The 17,798-nt window shown below is 46.8% G+C and overlaps 1 long non-coding RNA gene across 1 annotated transcript in view; it reads left to right on the forward strand.

Annotated features, from left to right (window-relative positions):
- Positions 1-10,450: 10,450 nt before the first annotated feature.
- LOC309530003 overlaps positions 10,451-17,798 on the forward strand; it is a 113,759-nt gene continuing 106,411 nt past the window's right edge. Inside the window, exon 1 of the long non-coding RNA XR_014218585.1 lies at positions 10,451-10,637. This is a non-coding gene — a long non-coding RNA (uncharacterized lncRNA). The remainder of the gene's footprint in view (positions 10,638-17,798) is intronic.

The following is a 17,798-nucleotide window of genomic DNA, read 5'->3' on the forward strand; positions in this document are numbered from 1 at the left end:
TATAAGATGCTCCATATTTTTGGGCACTCAAAATTTAGAAATGGGGGCAGATTGCCAAGACTTGTTAAGCTTTTTTGGGGAGGGGTTGCCCAGAGTGGTTGAGTTTTATTTGGGGGGAGGGAGCCATTAATCAAATTGCACAGTTGCAGGCATCAACCACCAAGTCACCTATCGTCTGCCAGTCGACAACAGCCCTTTCCACAGCAAAGAAATCACGGCTGGGAATCTGCTCCTGGCAGCTACAACCAAGCGCCCGTCCCCCCTCAGCACTCCCCCTGTAGAAGAGGAGCCCCAATTTGACACTTGATTTGGGGGGTAAAAAACCTCGTCTTATACACGAGAAAAGACGGCAAGTTCTTCCTCAGGGGGCTTCTCGCCTGTTGCAATGAGCGGGTGCATGCCATATCTGAACAGGGATCATAGAACTGTAGCGTCTGAAGGGACCTGCGGGGTCACCTAGTCCAACCCCCAGCAATGCAGAACAGGGGCAGCCACCCGGAAGTCCCTGCTCCATGTTACACGCCTCATAACAAGGAGGGGTGGGGTGGGGGGGACTTGCACCCAGACATCAAGGAAACCAAGAGAGACCCCAGCCTTGTATCATAATAATAATAATTTATTATTATTATTATTTATACCCCGCCCATCTGGCTGAATTTCCCCAGCCACTCTGGGCGGCTCCCAATCAAGTATTAAAAACAATACAGCGTTAAATGTTAAAAACTTCCCTAAACAGGGCTGCCTTCAGATGTCTTTTAAAGATAGGATAGCTACTTATTTCCTGCACATCTGAAGGGAGGGTATTCCACAGGGTGGGCACCACTACCGAGAAGGCCCTCTGTCTGGTTCCCTGTAACCTTACTTCTCGCAATGAGGGAACCGCCAGAAGGCCCTCAGCGCTGGACCTCAGTGTCTGGGCTGAACGATGGGAGTGGAGACGCTCCTTCAGGTATACAGGACCGAGGCTGTTTGGGGCTTTAACACTTTGAATCATGCTCGGAAACATACTGGGAGCCAATGCAGATCTCTCAGAACCAGTGTTATGTGGTCCCGGCGGCCGCTCCCAGTCACCAGCCTAGCTGCCACATTCTGGATTAATTGCAGTTTCTGGGTCACCGTCAAACGTAGCCCCACGTAGAGCACGTTGCAGTAGTCCAAGCGGGAGATGACTAGAGCATGCACCACTCTGGCGAGACAGTCCGCAGGCAGGTAGGGTCTCAGCCTGCGTACCAGGTGGAGCTGGTAGACAGCTGCCCAGGATACAGAATTAACCTGTGCCTCCATGGACAGCTGTGAGTCCAAAATGACTCCCAGGCTGTGCACCTGGTCCTTCAGGGGCACAGTTATCCCATTCAGGACCAGGGAATCCCCCACATCCACCCGCACCCTGTCCCCCAAAAACAGGACTTGTCAGGATTCAACATCAATCTGTTAGCCGCCATCCATCCTCCAACCGCCTCCAGGCACTCACACAGGACCTTCACCGCCTTCACTGGTTCTGATTTAAAGGAGAGGTAGAGCTGGGTGTCATCTGCATACTGATGAACACCCAGCCCAAACCCCCTGATGATCTCTCCCAGCGGCTTCATATAGATATTAAAAAGCATGGGGGAGAGGACAGAACCCTGAGGCACCCCATAAGTGAGAGCCCAGGGGTCTGAACACTCATCCCCCCCCCACTTTCTGAACACGGCCCAGGAGGAAGGAGCAGAACCACTGTATGACAGTGCCCCCAGCTCCCAGCCCCTCTAGACGGTGCAGAAGGATGTTATGGTTGATGGTGTCAAAGGCCGCTGAGAGATCCAGCAGAACTAGGAAACAGCTCTCACCTTTGTCCCTAGCCCGCCGGAGATCATCAACCAGCGCAACCAAGGCAGTTTCAGTCCCATGGTGAGGCCTGAATCCCGATTGGAAGGGATCCAAATGGTCTGCATCCTCCAGGCATGCTTGGAGTTGTCTGGCAACCACCCGCTCAATCACCTTGCCCAAGAATGGCAGATTTGAGACTGGGTGATAGTTGGCCAAATTGGCCGGGTCTAAAGATTTTTTTTTTAAGAAGCGGTTTAATGACCGCCTCTTTCAGTGGGTCTGGGAAGGCTCCCTCACAGAGAGAAGCATTCACCACCCCATGAAGCCCATCGCCCAGCCCTTCCCAGCTCGCTTTTATTAGCCAGGATGGGCAAGGATCCAGGAGACAGGTGGTTGGTTTCACTCGTCCAAGCAGCCTGTCCACATCCTCGGAGGTAACAGATTGGAATTGATCCCATGTAACAGGACTAGACAGAACTCTAGCACTCTCCCGCCCTGGCCCTGCTCCCACGGTGGAGTCTACCTCCTTCTGAATCTGAGCGATTTTATCTGCAAAAAACTTTGCAAAAGCATTGCAGATCTTGGGGTCCCTACCAGGCCCCGGTGGTACAGGTGGTTCCGATAGATTGCGAACCACCTGAAAAAGTCTCCTGCTGCTGTTTTGTGCAGATGCAATGGAGGCAGCGAAGAAGGCCCTCTTTGCTGTCGCCATTGCCACTTGGTAGGCTCGACGTTGAGCTCTAGCCCGTGTCCAGTCTGATTCAGAGTGAGTTTTCCGCCACCGGCGCTCTAGCCGTCTCAACGATTGTTTCATCACCCTCAGCTCCGGGAAAAAGCACAGGGCTGTCCGGGCTCCATGCAATCGGAGAGGGCGCTTCGGAGCCAGACAGTCAATAGCCCTGGTTAACTCCGCATTCCAAGGGGCCACCAGGGAATCAGCCGAGAGGCCATCAACTTGGGATAAAACATCCCCTACCACTCTCTGGAAACCAGTTGGATGCATTAAGTAGCGGGGTCGGACCATCCGAATCGGTCCCACCTCCCTGCAGAGGGGAAGGGTCGCGGAGAAGTCCAGTTGTGCCAGGAAGTGATCTGACCATGGCACTTCTTTTGTTAGTGTCAGATCACCAACATCCGTAGAGGTAAACACCAAGTCTAAGGCCAAGGGGAACCCAAAAGGGATCTGGTTCTGCCTACTCACCTGGGAACGCTGGCCCAGAGTCCGCAAGGCTCTTCTTTTTTGAGGGCCGCTGCTGGCTTGGGTCTTGCTTGCTGGGCAGGGACAAGGGCCGCTGCTGTCTTGAGTCTTCCCTGCTTGGGTCTTGCCTGCTGTCTTGCCTGCTTGCCTGCTGAAAAGTGCTGGTCTGGGGCTGCCCCAGCCCTGGCAAGACTAGGGGTCTGGCCTCTGCCGCCCTGGCCTCTGCCGCTGATGGTGTAGGCTTCGCCAATGGCGGCAGTAGGGCATCGGCCTCTTCCTCAAGTGAGGGGTAGATCTTGTTTTTGGGTGCAACTTGATTTTTCCTCCTGCCCTCTGTGGCTGATGTTGAAGGCTTCGCCAATGGCGGCAGTAGGGCATCGGCCTCTTCCTCAAGTGAGGGGTAGATCTTGTTTTTGGGTGCAACTTGATTTTTCCTCCTGCCCTCTGTGGCTGATGTTGAAGGCTTCGCCAATGGCGGCAGTAGGGCATCGGCCTCTTCCTCAAGTGAGGGGTAGATCTTGTTTTTGGGTGCAACTTGATTTTTCCTCCTGCCCTCTGTGGCTGATGTTGAAGGCTTCGCCAATGGCGGCAGTAGGGCATCGGCCTCTTCCTCAAGGGAGGGATAGATCTTGTTTTTCTTTTTTCTTTTTAGAAAAAAAGGCATCCTGCAAGATGCAAAAAGATTAGGAATTATTGGGAAATGATATATATATAATGAATTGAAAAAACTGTGTAAAAAGACTTTTGTTAAGAAACCAGAAGCATTCCTTCTAGGAATTTTAGACCAAGATGTAAAAAAAGAAAACTGGGAATTATTTATGTATGCAACAACAGCGGCAAGAATTTTATTAGCACAAACTTGGAAGACAGAAGAAATACCCACGAAAGAACAATGGCAAGGGAAACTTATGGAATATGCAGAACTGGCAAAACTAACAGAAAAATTACATGAAAAGGACAACAAAGACTTTAAAAGAGAATGGGAACCATTTACAACATATATGAAGAGGCAACATAAAGAAATGGACTCATTGGCAGGGTTTGAGTGAACAATCACAACTGTCTACAACAAAAAATAAGACTATATGTATTGAGGAAATTTTGGGGAAACATCAAATACGCAAGGTGAACAATAGGGAAATAAAACAAATGTGAGTATGAGGGAAGTCCAGGGGAGGAGGGTCGAAATATGAAAAATTGTTAAAGATATAGTGTTAGAAGTAGAATCCATGGAAAAATCAATAAAAAATTATTTTAAAAAAATAAATAGAATCTCTGGATAAGAAATTGTCATTTTTAGGTAATCTGTTAAGACTGGAATATGATATTCCAGTTTTGATTGCTGGAAATTTAGCAATTGGGAAATATTACCCTGGATATTGATTCTGGGAATGATTCAAAGTATTTGGTATGGTATTTTTATTTGTAAACATTGAAATGAGGAAGTCTTTTTACTCAGAGTGAGAAGGATGACCAAATATTTGGCAGACCTGGAAATAGCAAGCTCATGTAGATCCAAGGGGGGAGGAAGTGGATACCGTGGAAGAATATTGTAAAATTTGTGGAGGAAAATGATCTGACATGATCTACTATTGCAGCCTGGTTATCTCTTCCTAATTCTGGGTGCTGTGTTTTATTATCTTCAATATCTCTTGTGAAAAGGTCTTTTAATGTACGGTCAGTAAAAGCCTGGATGTAAGGCCTGCCTTTTGTGTGAATAGTTTTGTTTTAGTTTTCTCATTATGGGTGGATCCCAGGACAGACTAGGTCTGGCTGAAGGTCTGCCCTGAAACCTTGCTGGAAGGATCTCCCCTTGCTGGGCCACTTTGCAGGAGTCGACTCCTGCAGGCGGCTTGTCTTGTGTGCGGGTGGAGGTGCGCTGCCTGCAGAAGTGGACCCTGGGACTAGCTACCTGGGAAACCTCTGTGCCTGAGGACGCCACAACTCCTGCAGCCTTTTCAGGCTTTGCCCTCGGGTGGGAAGAGCACTGCACCCGAGAGAGGGAAAGGGGAGCCAAACAGGCACTCAAGGGATAATGTCAGAGAAAAAGCTTTATTTCTACCATCCGGGATTGGTAGAAGGAGCTAGAGTGATAACTTCACAAACAAGCACGAGTTCACAGCCATTTGCACAGAGCATATATTCCCCCCCCCTCAGTTCCCTCCCCCTTCTCCCCCTCCTCAGGAGTCTTGCCTCACGAGTTTCCCTGAGCATGAACAGAAAGCTCTTTTTTAAAAAAAAATAATAATAATATTTATTGCTTTTCCAACAATTTAAACACTACAAAAAAGAAAAAAAAATGGACAATACAATACAACACAAAAACGCGACATAACACTAATACATAACTAATACATAACATTAACACATTAAACTAACAAAACAAAACAAAAACAGTTTAAAACACATCACATTTCAATATCTTATCTTTCATTCACTTATTTCCACGACGTCCTCACACCTCCCTTTTTGTATTCCACTTCTATTAATTGTTTCAGCAATTCCTTTCCATCTTCCTCTGTTTTCTATCCTATAATTATCTTAACACATTCTAACCTTATTTTTTCCTTTAACACTCTATTATCTATTTATACTTAATTCCTTATAACATTTCTACTAAAGCCATATAACTTCATTCCAACATTTTTCTAACATTCATTAGAAAAATGGAGTGTGCCAAGGAGTGTGGTGGAGTCTCCTTCTTTGGAGGTCTTTAAGCAGAGGCTTGACAACCATATGTCAGGAGTGCTCTGATGGTGTTTCCTGCTTGGCAGGGGGTTGGACTCGATGGCCCTTGTGGTCTCTTCCAACTCTAGGATTCTAGGATTCTATGATTAATTTTACAGTATTTCTGTAAATAGTCTTTAAACTTTTTCCAGTCTTCTTCCACCGACTCTTCTCTCTGGTCTCGGATTCTGCCAGTCATTTCCGCCAGTTCCATCAACTTCATCTGCCATTCTTCCCGGGTGGGTAAATCTTGTGTCTTCCAATACTTCGCGATGAGTATCCTTGCTGCTGTTGTAGCATACATAAAAAAAGTTCTATCCTTCTTTGGCACCAATTGGCCGACCATGCCCAGGAGAAAGGCCTCTGGTTTCTTAAGGAAGGTATATTTAAATACCTTTTTCATTTCATTATAGATCATCTCCCAGAATGTCTTAATCCTTGGGCATGTCCACCAAAGGTGAAAGAATGTACCTTCAGTCTCATTACATTTCCAACATTTATTATCGGGCAAATGGTAAATTTTTGCAAGCTTGACTGCTGTCATGTACCACCTATAAATCATTTTCATTAAATTTTCTCTTAGGGCATTACATGCTGTGAATTTCATACCTGTGGTCCATAACTGTTCCCAGTCAGCCATCATTATGTTATGTCCAACATCTTGTGCCCATTTAATCATAGCTGATTTCACCGTTTCATCCTGAGTGTTCCATTTCAACAGCAAGTTATACATTCTTGACAGATTCTTGATTTTTGGCTCTAACATTTCTGTTTCCAATTTTGATTCTTCCACCTGGAAGCCAATTTTTTTGTCCAAGTTATATGCCTCCATTATCTGGTAATAATGAAGCCAATCTCACACTTTATTTTTCTATTTTTCAAAGCTCTGCAATTTTATACTGTCTCCATCTTGTTCCAGAATTTCCCAATATTTCGGCCATTTGCCCTCCATATTGAGTTTTTCCTGTGCCTTCGCTTCCATTGGTGACAACCATCTTGGGGTTTTCTTTTCTAACAAATCCTTATATCTTATCCAAACATTAAACAATGCTTTTCTGTCAGGGAACTGCCATCAGAGGCACGGGAGAAGGAGAGGGTCTCTGATTCTGCAGGAGAAGGTCCCAGCGCTAGGGGGAGACTCAGCTGGGAAGAAGGGGAAGAGAATGAGTGTAACACCAGGGATCCAGGAGAGCAACGGGACAGGGAGGTGCAGGGGCTCCAGGACTCTTCGTTGGAAGTTAGTGAGGAGAGCCCAAGCACCCCGCTGCCCACGCCCACCCTGCGCAGGAGACTCCCGCGCAGTGAGAGGCGGAGACGATTGGGCGTCAAACAACTCTTATGTTGGCAACGCTTTAAGAAACGCCCACAGACAGATTCTACGAGTGACTAAGGGCAGCCACGCTACTATGGGCTGCGTAGTCCGGAGGGTTTAACCAGGCAATCTAATGCTCAAACGGAGCAGGATTACGCACGAGTAACTCCCAACCATTATATTTTCTAACAATATGATTTTTAAACGCTTTATGTGCTTTGACCTTATCGTACCACAAATATGCATGCCAGCCAAATGCATTATTAAAACAACTTCTTGAAACAATCCATCTTATCCAAAATTTGCAATGTTTGAAATAAAAACAACATCCTTGGCAATACATTCAATTTTATCACAGCAATTCGGCCTAACAATGATAACTTCAAATTTGTCCATATTTCTAAATCCTTTTTCACTTCAATCCAACATTTATTTATAAATTCACATTTTTGGCAGTCATGTTAACCCCTGAGTATTTCACTTTCTTAACCAATGTTAGTCCTGTCTCCTCCTGAAACTTTTCTCTCTCGTTCACAGTTAAATTTTTCTCTAAAACCTTAGTTTTCATCTTGTTCAACTTAAAACCTGCTACCTGTCCAAATTCTTGGATCAGTTCCAATACCCTTTTAGTACTAGATTCTGGCTTCTGTAAAGTCAATACTAAGTCATTGTAAAGTCAATACTAAGTCATCAGCAAATGCTTTCAGTTTGTACTGTTTAGCTCCCACTTGTATACCTTTAACCTTTTTGTCCTTTCTAATCATATTTAACAACACCTCAAGGACCGATATAAAAAGCAATGGAGAAATTGGGCAACCTTGTCATGTCCCTTTCTCAATCTTAAACTCTTCTGTCACTACATTGTTCACAATTAATTTTGCCTTTTGTTCTGAATAAATTGCATCTATACCGTTTTCAAAACCTTGACCTACCCCCATCCCCTGTAGATTCTTCTTCATAAAACTCCAAGAGATGTTGTCAAAGGCTTTCTCTGCATCCACAAATATCAAAACTGCCTTAGTATTGATATTCACTTGTAGTTTTTCTAGAATATTAATCATATTCCTCATATTGTCAGACAAGTGTCTGCCCGGGAGAAAGCCCGCTTGGTCTTTATGAATTTCTTCTACTAACACCTTTTTTAATCTTTTAGCCAAAATATCTGCAAAAATTTTGTAATCCACATTAAGCAACGATATGGGGCGGTAGTTCTTGAGCTGTGTCTTTTCAGTCTCTGTTTTTGGTATAAGTGTTATGTAAGCTTCCTTCCACGACTCTGGTGCCTTTCTCCCTTCCAATATTTCATTGCAGACTTCCTTCAATGGTTGTATTAACCATTCTTTCAAAGATCTGTAATATCTTGAAGTCAAACCATCTGGTCCTGGAGATTTACCTAATTGCATGTTCTGAATGGCCCCTTCCACCTCCTGATCCGTTATTTTGTAGTTCAACATTAGCTGTTTTTCCTGAGAGATTTTATGTAGTCCATTTATTTTCAAAAATCGATCAATGTCCGTTTCTTTCTGCTTCTCCTGTGTATAAAGTTGTTTAAAATACCTCTGAAAACACTTCCTGATCTCCACTGGGTTCTGTATATTCTTTCCTTCCACTTCCAAGTTCGTAATAGTATTGAGTTTTTGTCTTTTTTTCATTTGCCAGGCCAACAATTTTCCACACTTATTTGCCGATTCAAATGTCTTTTGCCTCATTTGTTTAATCTTCCATTCTATTTCCTGATTCATCAGCTTCTTATATTGTACCTGGTATAACTTTATCTCTTTCAAGATCTCCTGTGACTTTGGTTTTGCTCTCAGTTTCTTCTCTCCTTCCTTTATTTTCCTCAGGATTTTATCCTTTTTTTCATTCTGAGTTCTCTTCTTAATTGCATTCTATTGTATTAAGAATCCTCTCATAACCACTTTGCTTGCGTCCCAAATCACTCTTTTTTCCACTGTAGTATTCATAGAATCATAGAATCATAGAATCATAGAGTTGGAAGAGACCACAAGGGCCATCGAGTCCAACCCCCTGCCAAGCAGGAAACACCATCAGAGCACTCCTGACATATGGTTGTCAAGCCTCTGCTTAAAGACCTCCAAAGCAGGAGACTCCACCACACTCCTGGGCAGCAAATTCCACTGTCAAACAGCTCTTACTGTCAGGAAGTACTTCCTAATGTTTAGGTGGAATCTTCTTTCTTGTAGTTTGGATCGTGTCCGCTTCTCTGGAGCAGCAGAAAACAACCTTTCTCCCTCCTCTATGTGACATCCTTTTATATATTTGAACATGGCTATCATATCACCCCTTAACCTCCTCTTCTCCAGGCTAAACATGCCCAGCTCCCTTAGCCGTTCCTCATAAGGCATCGTTTCCAGGCCTTGGACCATATTGGTTGCCCTCCTCTGGACACGTTCCAGTTTGTCAGTGTCCTTCTTGAATTGTGGTGCCAAGAACTGGACACAGTACTCCAGGTGAGGTCTGACCAGAGCAGAATACAGTGGCACTATTACTTCCCTTGATCTAGATGCTATACTCCTATTGATGCAGCCCAGAATTGCATTGGCTTTTTTAGCTGCCGCGTCACACTGTTGGCTCATGTCAAGTTTATGGTCAACCAAGACTCCTAGATCCTTTTCACATGTACTGCTCTCAAGCCAGGTGTCACCCATCTTGTATTTGTGCCTCTCATTTTTTTTTGCCCAAGTGCAATACTTTACATTTCTCCCTGTTAAAATTCATCTTGTTTGTTTTGGCCCAGTTCTCTAATCTGTCACGGTCGTTTTGAAGTGTGATCCTGTCCTCTGGGGTGTTAGCCACCCCTCCCAGTTTGGTGTTGTCAGGGTTGCTTCCAGATCCTAGCTCACAGAGGATCACGCCAGCCAGCGATCATTAAATAAAAGTCTTTATTGAGTTACAGTCTCCATTCTCAAGCTGCTGCGCGCAACTCTACGTCTTATGCTTAGATCGGCGAAGCTCCGTCTGAGTCTCCGCCCCTTGTGCACCAACTTAATATCCTAGCCCTGCTCCACCTTTTCCGCCTGACAGTTCTCCTCTGGGTCCCTCTGCCCCCCGGGGTCTCTTCCTTCCGGGATTCTTCTGACGCTGACCCCCCGGACCCTTCTGTCTCCTTGCGCCGGGCTTTAGGACCTGGCTCCCTTTCCGGGCTGCCTACTGCGCCACCTTCCTGTGCATTTCAACTTGGCGCGCGCGCCCAACCTTCCACCTTCCGTCTAACCATCTCTTCGCTCCCTGATGGAGGTGTGGCCACTCCTGACTCGTGCCCTCCCTCCTGTTGTGAGCTGCCAGCGCTTGATCCCTGGCGCCCTTCCTCATCCCTGCTCTCTGGCGGTGACGCTGGTCCCGATTTCCAACTGCTCCCCTCTGAGTCCCCTCTGGCTCTATCTTCCTGGGGTGTCCCCCTAGTCTCCCCCCTTGCCCTGGCCACTGGTGCTCCTTTTTGTGAATCTTCTGATTCACTGGAAAGACTCGGAGATCTCGGGTCGTCGTCATCACTCATCTTTTCTTCTGCCTCCTCCCCCTCGCTCTCTGTTTCCTCCCTTTCCCTCGCCTCTGCTCCTGAACCCCTGACAGGTGTCATCTGAAAATTTGATCAGGATGAAGAGGAACCATTGATGAGCACCCTTTGGGTTTTTTAGCTCTGTTGGCTCATGTCAAGTTTGTGGTCAACCAAGACTCCTAGATCCTTTTCACATGTACTGCTCTCTAGCCAGGTGTCACCCATCTTGTATTTGTGCCTCTCATTTTTTTTGCCCAAGTGCAATACTTTACATTTCTCCCTGTTAAAATTCATCTTGTTTGTTTTGGCCCAGTTCTCTAATCTGTCATGGTCGTTTTGAAGTGTGATCCTGTCCTCTGGGGTGTTAGCCACCCCTCCCAGTTTGGTGTCATCTGCAAATTTGATCAGGATGCCCTTGAGTCCATCATCTAAGCCGTTGATAAAGATGTTGAATAAGACTGGGACCAAGACAGAACCCTGTGGCACCCCACTAGTCACTCTTCTCCAGGATGAAGAGGAACCATTGATGAGCACCCTTTGGGTTCGGTCAGTCAGCCAGTTACAAATCCACTGAGTGATAGCATAGTCAAGACCGCATTTTACCAGCTTCTTTACAAGAATATCATGGGGCACCTTGTCAAATGCCTTGCTGAAATCAAGGTAGGCTACATCCACTGCGTTCCCTTCATCTACCAGGCTTGTAATTCTGTCAAAAAACGAGATCAGGTTAGTCTGACATGACTTATTTTTCAGAAATCCATGCTGACTATTGGTGATCACAGCATTCCTTTCTAGGTGCTCACAGACTGTTTGCTTAATGATCTGTTCCAGAATCTTCCCTGCTATTGATGTCAGACTGACTGGGCGATAATTATTCGGGTCCTCTCTTTTCCCCTTTTTGAAAATAGGGACAACATTTGCCCTCCTCCAGTCTGCCGGGACTTCACCTGTTCTCCAGGAATTCTCAAAGATGACTGCCAGTGGTTCTGAGATCACATCTGCCATTTCTTTTAATACTCTTGGATGCAGTTCATCTGGCCCTGGAGACTTGAATGTTTATCTCGAAACAGTCTCTTAGAGTTTTTTGGGCCTTTTTGGTCACCTCTTCATTCCTGAACAAACTATCGTTCATGCTCCATCTAAAGGAACCAATTGGCATCAATTTCATTTCCATCTTCACGGCATTATGGTCAGAACAAGTTTTGGGGCAAATCTCCACTTTGCTGATCTTCGGAGCCAATCCCCTGGTTACCCAGATTTGGTCAATTCTTGTCCATGTCATTTTAGCCTCAGAGAAGAAAGTTCCCTCTCTTCCCAGAGGGTTCTTCATTCTCCAAATGTCAACTAAATCCATATTTTCAGTCATGTCGAAAAAGGTTTTTGGTAGTCTGCCATCTTTGGTGACTACCTGTCTCTGTGCCTTGTCCATATTTGTAGACACCACTCCATTCATGTCTCCCATCAAGATCATATTATAGTCCATGTAGTCCATCAGAGTCTCGTGTAGCTTCTTATAGAACTCCGATTTTCCTTCATTTGGTGCATAAATACCTACGATCAGAAATTTCTCTCCTTGTGATTGAATTTCAATTGCAACAAATCTTCCTTGGTCATCTTTGAATATGAATTTCGGTGATAGGCTCTCCTTTGCATAAAGGACCACTCCTCTTTTTTTAACTTTGATGAGATAAATTCTTGGCCCAGTCTTTTATTACTTAATATTTTCCTGTGTAGCCTTATCACATGTGTTTCTTGTAAACAAATCAAGTCCAAATGTTCTTTTTTCAATAAATGACATTGTCAGGGGTTCAGGAGCAGAGGCGAGGGCAAGGGAGGAAACAGAGAGCGAGGGGGAGGAGGCAGAAGAAAGGATGAGTGATGACGACGACCCGAGATCTCCGAGTCTTTCCAGTGAATCAGAAGATTCACAAAAAGGAGCACCAGTGGCCAGGGCAAGGGGGGAGACTAGGGGGACACCCCAGGAAGAAAGAGCCAGAGGGGACTCAGAGGGGAGCAGTTGGAGATCGGGACCAACGTCACCGCCAGAGAGTAGGAAAGAGGAAGAGTGCCAGGGAGCAAGCGCTGGCAGCTTGCAACAGGAGGGAGGGCACGAGTCAGGAGTGGCCACACCTTCATCGGGGAGCGAAGTGACGGTTAGACGGAAAGTGGAAGGTTGGGCGCGCGCGCCAAGTTCAAATGCACAGGAAGGTGGCGCAGTAGGCAGCCCGGAAAGGGAGCCAGGTCCTAAAGCCCGGCGCAAGGAGACAGGAGAGTCAGGGGGGTCAGCGTCAGAAGAATCCCGGAAGGAAGAGACCCAGGGGGGCAGAGGGACCCAGAGGAGAACTGTCAGGCGGAAAAGGTGGAGCAGGGCTAGGATATTAAGTTGGTGCGCAAGGGGCGGAGACTCAGACGGAGCTTCGCCGATCTAAGCATAAGACGTAGGGTTGCACGCAGCAGCTTGAGAATGGAGACTGTAACTCAATAAAGACTTTTATTTAACGATCGCTGGCTAGCGTGATCCTCTGTGAGCTAGGATCTGGAAGTAACCCTGACAGACATACTCTCCGCCTTTTTTCTGGAGAGTTCAGTCCATTCACATTCCAGCTCGGAACCTGCAACGCCATCGTGTAATTACTTTGATATTCCTCCAACAGCACCCAATGCTTGCTCTTCTTTTCTTGGTGGTGGTGGTGACACGTTCACTGGGAGATCCAGTCCAAAGGATAATGCTGATATATCCAATATTCCCCTGTTTGGTGATCTTCTATCTGATGCTCCTTGCTCTAGTCCTCTATCTGGTGATCTTCTATCCAATGCTCTTGGCTCTTTTCCAAGTTCCTTCTGCAGATCTTCTTCGTATTTATACAAAAACTTTACTTTCTCTTCTACTGATCTTATTTTTATTTTCCTTCCTTTGAAATCGAACGATAGACCTTGGGGAAACTTCCACCTAAAGATGATTTTATTCCTTCTCAGCAGGGCAACAATATCTCCGTAGTTAGGCCTAGGATCCAAAAGATGTTTGGAGACGTCTTAAAAAATTTCCACTCTTGACTGTTGTACTTCTAAGTTCTTCTGGTAGTGCCAGCTCAAGATTCTATCTCTCTCTTCTTTAGTTCGAAGGGTGATCAAGCAGTCTCTTATTCTATTCTCTTTTTTCCCTCCTGTCAGGGGTTCAGGAGCAGAGGCAAGGGCAAGGGAGGAAACAGAGAGCGAGGGGGAGGAGGCAGAAGAAAGGATGAGTGATGACGACGACCCGAGATCTCCGAGTCTTTCCAGTGAATCGGAAGATTCACAGAAAGGAGCACCAGTGGCCAGGGCAAGGGGGGAGCCTAGGGGGACACCCCTGGAGGAAAGGGCCAGAGGGAGCTCAGAGGGGAGCAGTTGGAAATCGGGACCAGCGTCACCAACAGAGAGCAGGGGAGAGGAAGGGAGTCAGGTATCAAGCGCTGGCAGCTCACAACAGGAGGGAGGGCACGAGTCAGGAGTGGCCACACCTCCATCAGGGAGCGAAGAAACGGTCAGACGGAAAGTGGAAGGTTGGGCACGCGCGCCAAGTTCAAATGCACAGGAAGGTGGCGCAGTAAGCAGCCCGGAAAGGGAGCCAGGTCCTAAAGCCCGGCGCAAGGAGACAGAAGGGTCCGGGGGGTCAGCGTCAGAAGAGTCCCGGAAGGAAGAGACCCCGGGGGGCAGAGGGACCCAGAGAAGAACAGTCAGGCGGAAAAGGTGGAGTAAGGCTAGGATATTAAGTTGGTGTACAGGAGGCGGGGACCCAGACAGAGCTTCGCCGATCTAACCATAAGACGTAGAGTTGCACGCAGCAGCTTGAGAATGGGAACTGTAACTCAATAAAGACTTTTACTAAATGATCGCTGGCTAGCGTGATCCTCTGTGAGCTAGGATCGGGGAGCAACTCTGACACCTCCTCTTCCAAGTCTGAAGGCCCTCACAATTCTAAACTCTTCTTGACCCAAGTCCAAGTCCCAAAGGTCAGCAAATTCCTGTGTGAGAAAGTCTGTCAAACTTTCCTTCTCCAATTCGGGTAGGGCTCTAATCCTCAGATTCATCTGTTTTTCTTTAAGTTCAATCATAGCAAGCGTCAACTTATGTTCATCAAGTTGCCTCTGTGGGGCTGGGACCCTCTCTCTCTCCAGTTGTGTTACTTTACATTCAGCAGCAATGGCTTTCTCGCTAGCTTCCTCCGCAGTCTGCCGTATCAAAGTAGATTCCTGTATCAGTTTCTGGATGGTTTCTATATTGGTGTTCACCTTTTGTCCCAAGTTATTTATACTTTCTGTATTTAAGTCGATTTTAATAGTTGCAGCATCCACTTTCACATTTGTCGCATCCGCTTTCTAATTAAGCTGTTCCAATGAATCATTTATCTTATTTCATGCAACCGCTAAGGCCTCTTCTGTCGACATTCCTCTTGGTTTTGATTGTACTGGTGCAGAAGCAGCAGAAGAAGAAGAAGCAGGGAGGCCTGGTGTTGAGCCTCTCCTGGGTTGCTGCCAAGTTCTCCCAGACCTTAATGTTTTTTTTCAGCAGTTAACTGGTCTGTTTTTTCCTTTCCATTTGCCATAACACTTAAAAGATTCAAGGTCAGTCCCAGAGTCTCAGAGTTTTTATCTTGCAGCTGGAAATTCCCCTAGCCCAGCTCTTGTAAAGTCACCAGTTCAAAGGCTTCCACTAGGGGGAAACAGTTTCTATTTATATTAGTCAGTAATGTCCTCTTTTAAACACAGTTCAAACAATCCAAAGTTAGTTTCAGTTTTCAGTTACTTTTACTCCTTTTTTAAAAGCAGCCGGAGACAGTATTTCTCTTGTTTAGCTAGCTGTCAATGAACGTTCTAAACACTGTCAATGAACATTCCAAAAGACGTCAGTCCTGCTAGCAGCCTGTTCCCAGGGTCAGAGCGGCGGTATTTTAGCTCTCTTCACTCTCTCCTGCAGGCATACTCAGTCCACAACTCCCCCCCCTTCTCCTGCCTCCAAGGGGGGGCTTAATGTTCTTTACCGATGGAAATTTAGTCCTTTACAAAAGGCTTTCCAAGACTTCAGCTTGCAGCCTCATTGCTTCAGTCTATTTACAAAAGGGGAAGATGGACTTCCTGTATTGAACCTCCCCATTACAATACCAAATTAAACGTTTAAAAATCCAATTCTCCCGCTTCAGCTTTACTCATGGGTAATTACTTTGAAGTCAAATTGTCCACAGGAAAAAGTCAGCGCTCTCTGGCAACAGCTATGCGGCTTCGCTCCGTGGAAGGAGCAGACGATTCGAAGCACCTCGCCACTCACCCCACGTTGCTCCGGACCCCCGAAACCGGGTTTCCCCATGAGTAGGGGAGGCGCAAAGGGTGCCCGCCGAATCCCACATTCACAGGCTTCTCCCGCCTGTGATTTTTTGCGGGTCTCCGCCTTCGCCGTGGCGGCCAGACCCAGATTCCCACGGGGCAAATTCCTCCCGATCAGAGGAATTCCGCCATTACCGGAGGCACCAACCCGGAAGTCTCATGAACAGAAAGCTCCTGTCCTGGGACTCTTGGGTCTCTTGGCGCCCTTCCAAGGAAAGGAGGATGAGAAGCCAAGGGGGTTGAGAAGCCTTGCGTTCAGCGTGTCCAAGATGTGTTGCAACTGGATGAGATAAGACTCAGTTCCCAGACCTGCTTATTCCTGGCATTGACAGAGCCTATTCATTAGCTTTTTGAAGCCTTCTTGTACTGATAAAAAATAACCTTTTGCTTATGCAGCAGCATCTTGTGAGAAAGCAGAGAAGAGCAGAGAAAAGCTGTTGTAGACGAGAGAAAGGGGAAATTTGGTTTTGAGGCCTGGGGTGACTTCGGGCCTAGGGGGGGTCACCTGTCCTCACCTCCTTCACTCCCTGGCTTCTCCCCCCCCCCCCGGAGAAAGGGGAAGGCATGTACCACAGACAGTCGCTTCAGGACACCGATCCGCTCTAAAGAAGCCTGCGCATGGGAAGAGCCACACCCCATCAGCTGCAAGCAGTACCTGTTCTGCCTCCAAATAATCATTTGGGCTTCTGTGTATATGCCCAGGTTGTACTTTCAGTTAGTTGGAAAAGGGGAGGGCGGTTCTCTAGCAGATGCAGGAGTGAAACACCATCCCTTTTGTTGTGTTGAAAACAACAACTCATCTGTGGGAGCCTCAGCTTCTGATCCTAAGGATGAGGCGAATGCTTCTGGTCCTATCACTGAAGTTCTTTTATAGGTACTGAAGATTGACTGGATATTCTGTTTATTGGTTTGGTAATGCTGTGTGTCATTTAGAATGTGGTTGAACAACTCACACCGCTCATATGATGGCTCTCTGGGAAGTCAGCCCAAATCACGGCCTGCACCGCATCCCAGAGAAAAAGGGTACGTGAGCCTTAAAAGCCCTTTTGGATCTCTATCCCAACAGAACAGCTGCATTATTTCTATGGGAAGGTTTTAGTTTAGGTTTTAGGATCCCAGTTGCTTTCCCCCCAAATCAGGTGACCCACCAAATCAGAAATCAGTTAGAGAGATGCCCGAAGTGGCGCGCAAGAAAATACTTAAAGAAATTAAGGCAGGGAGGGTAGCCGGCCCCTTTTCTGTCCCTCCCATAGAGGGTTTGCATATATCCCCATGAGGCATCGTCACCAAAAAGGCACCTGGTGAGTTTTGCATGATTCACAACCTATTCTACCCAAAGGGAGGGTCCATCAATGATGCGATACCTCAGGAACTTTGCTCTGTGAGGTATGCCTCCTTTGACCAAGCAGTTAAACTTATTCGCAAATTTGGAAAAGGCGCGTTGCTGGCGAAATGTGATATAGAGTCTGCTTTCTGACTCCTGCCAGTCCACCCGGAAGATTTCCAGTGGCTGGGTTTTAAATTTGACAGGGCATACTTTGTAGACATGGGACGCGGGTGGCGCTGTGGGTAAAACCTCAGCGCCTAGGCCTGCCGATCGTATGGTCAGCAGTTCGAATCCCCGCGGCGGGGTGAGCTCCCGTCGTTCGGTCCCAGCTCCTGCCCACCTAGCAGTTCGAAAGCACTCTTAAGTGCAAGTAAGTAAATAGGTACCGCTTTATAGCGGGAAGGTAAACGGCGTTTCCGTGTGCTGCGCTGGTGCTGGCTCACCAGAGCAGCTTCGTCACGCTGGCCACATGACCCGGACAGCGCTGGCCCCCAGCCTCTTTAGCGAGATGGGCGCGCAACCCCAGAGTCAGACACGACTGGCCCGTACGG

The sequence above is a fragment of the Podarcis vaucheri genome (genome assembly GCF_965113315.1).
Source record: "Podarcis vaucheri genome assembly, chromosome: 3".
NCBI classification, from domain to species: Eukaryota; Metazoa; Chordata; class Lepidosauria; order Squamata; family Lacertidae; genus Podarcis; species Podarcis vaucheri.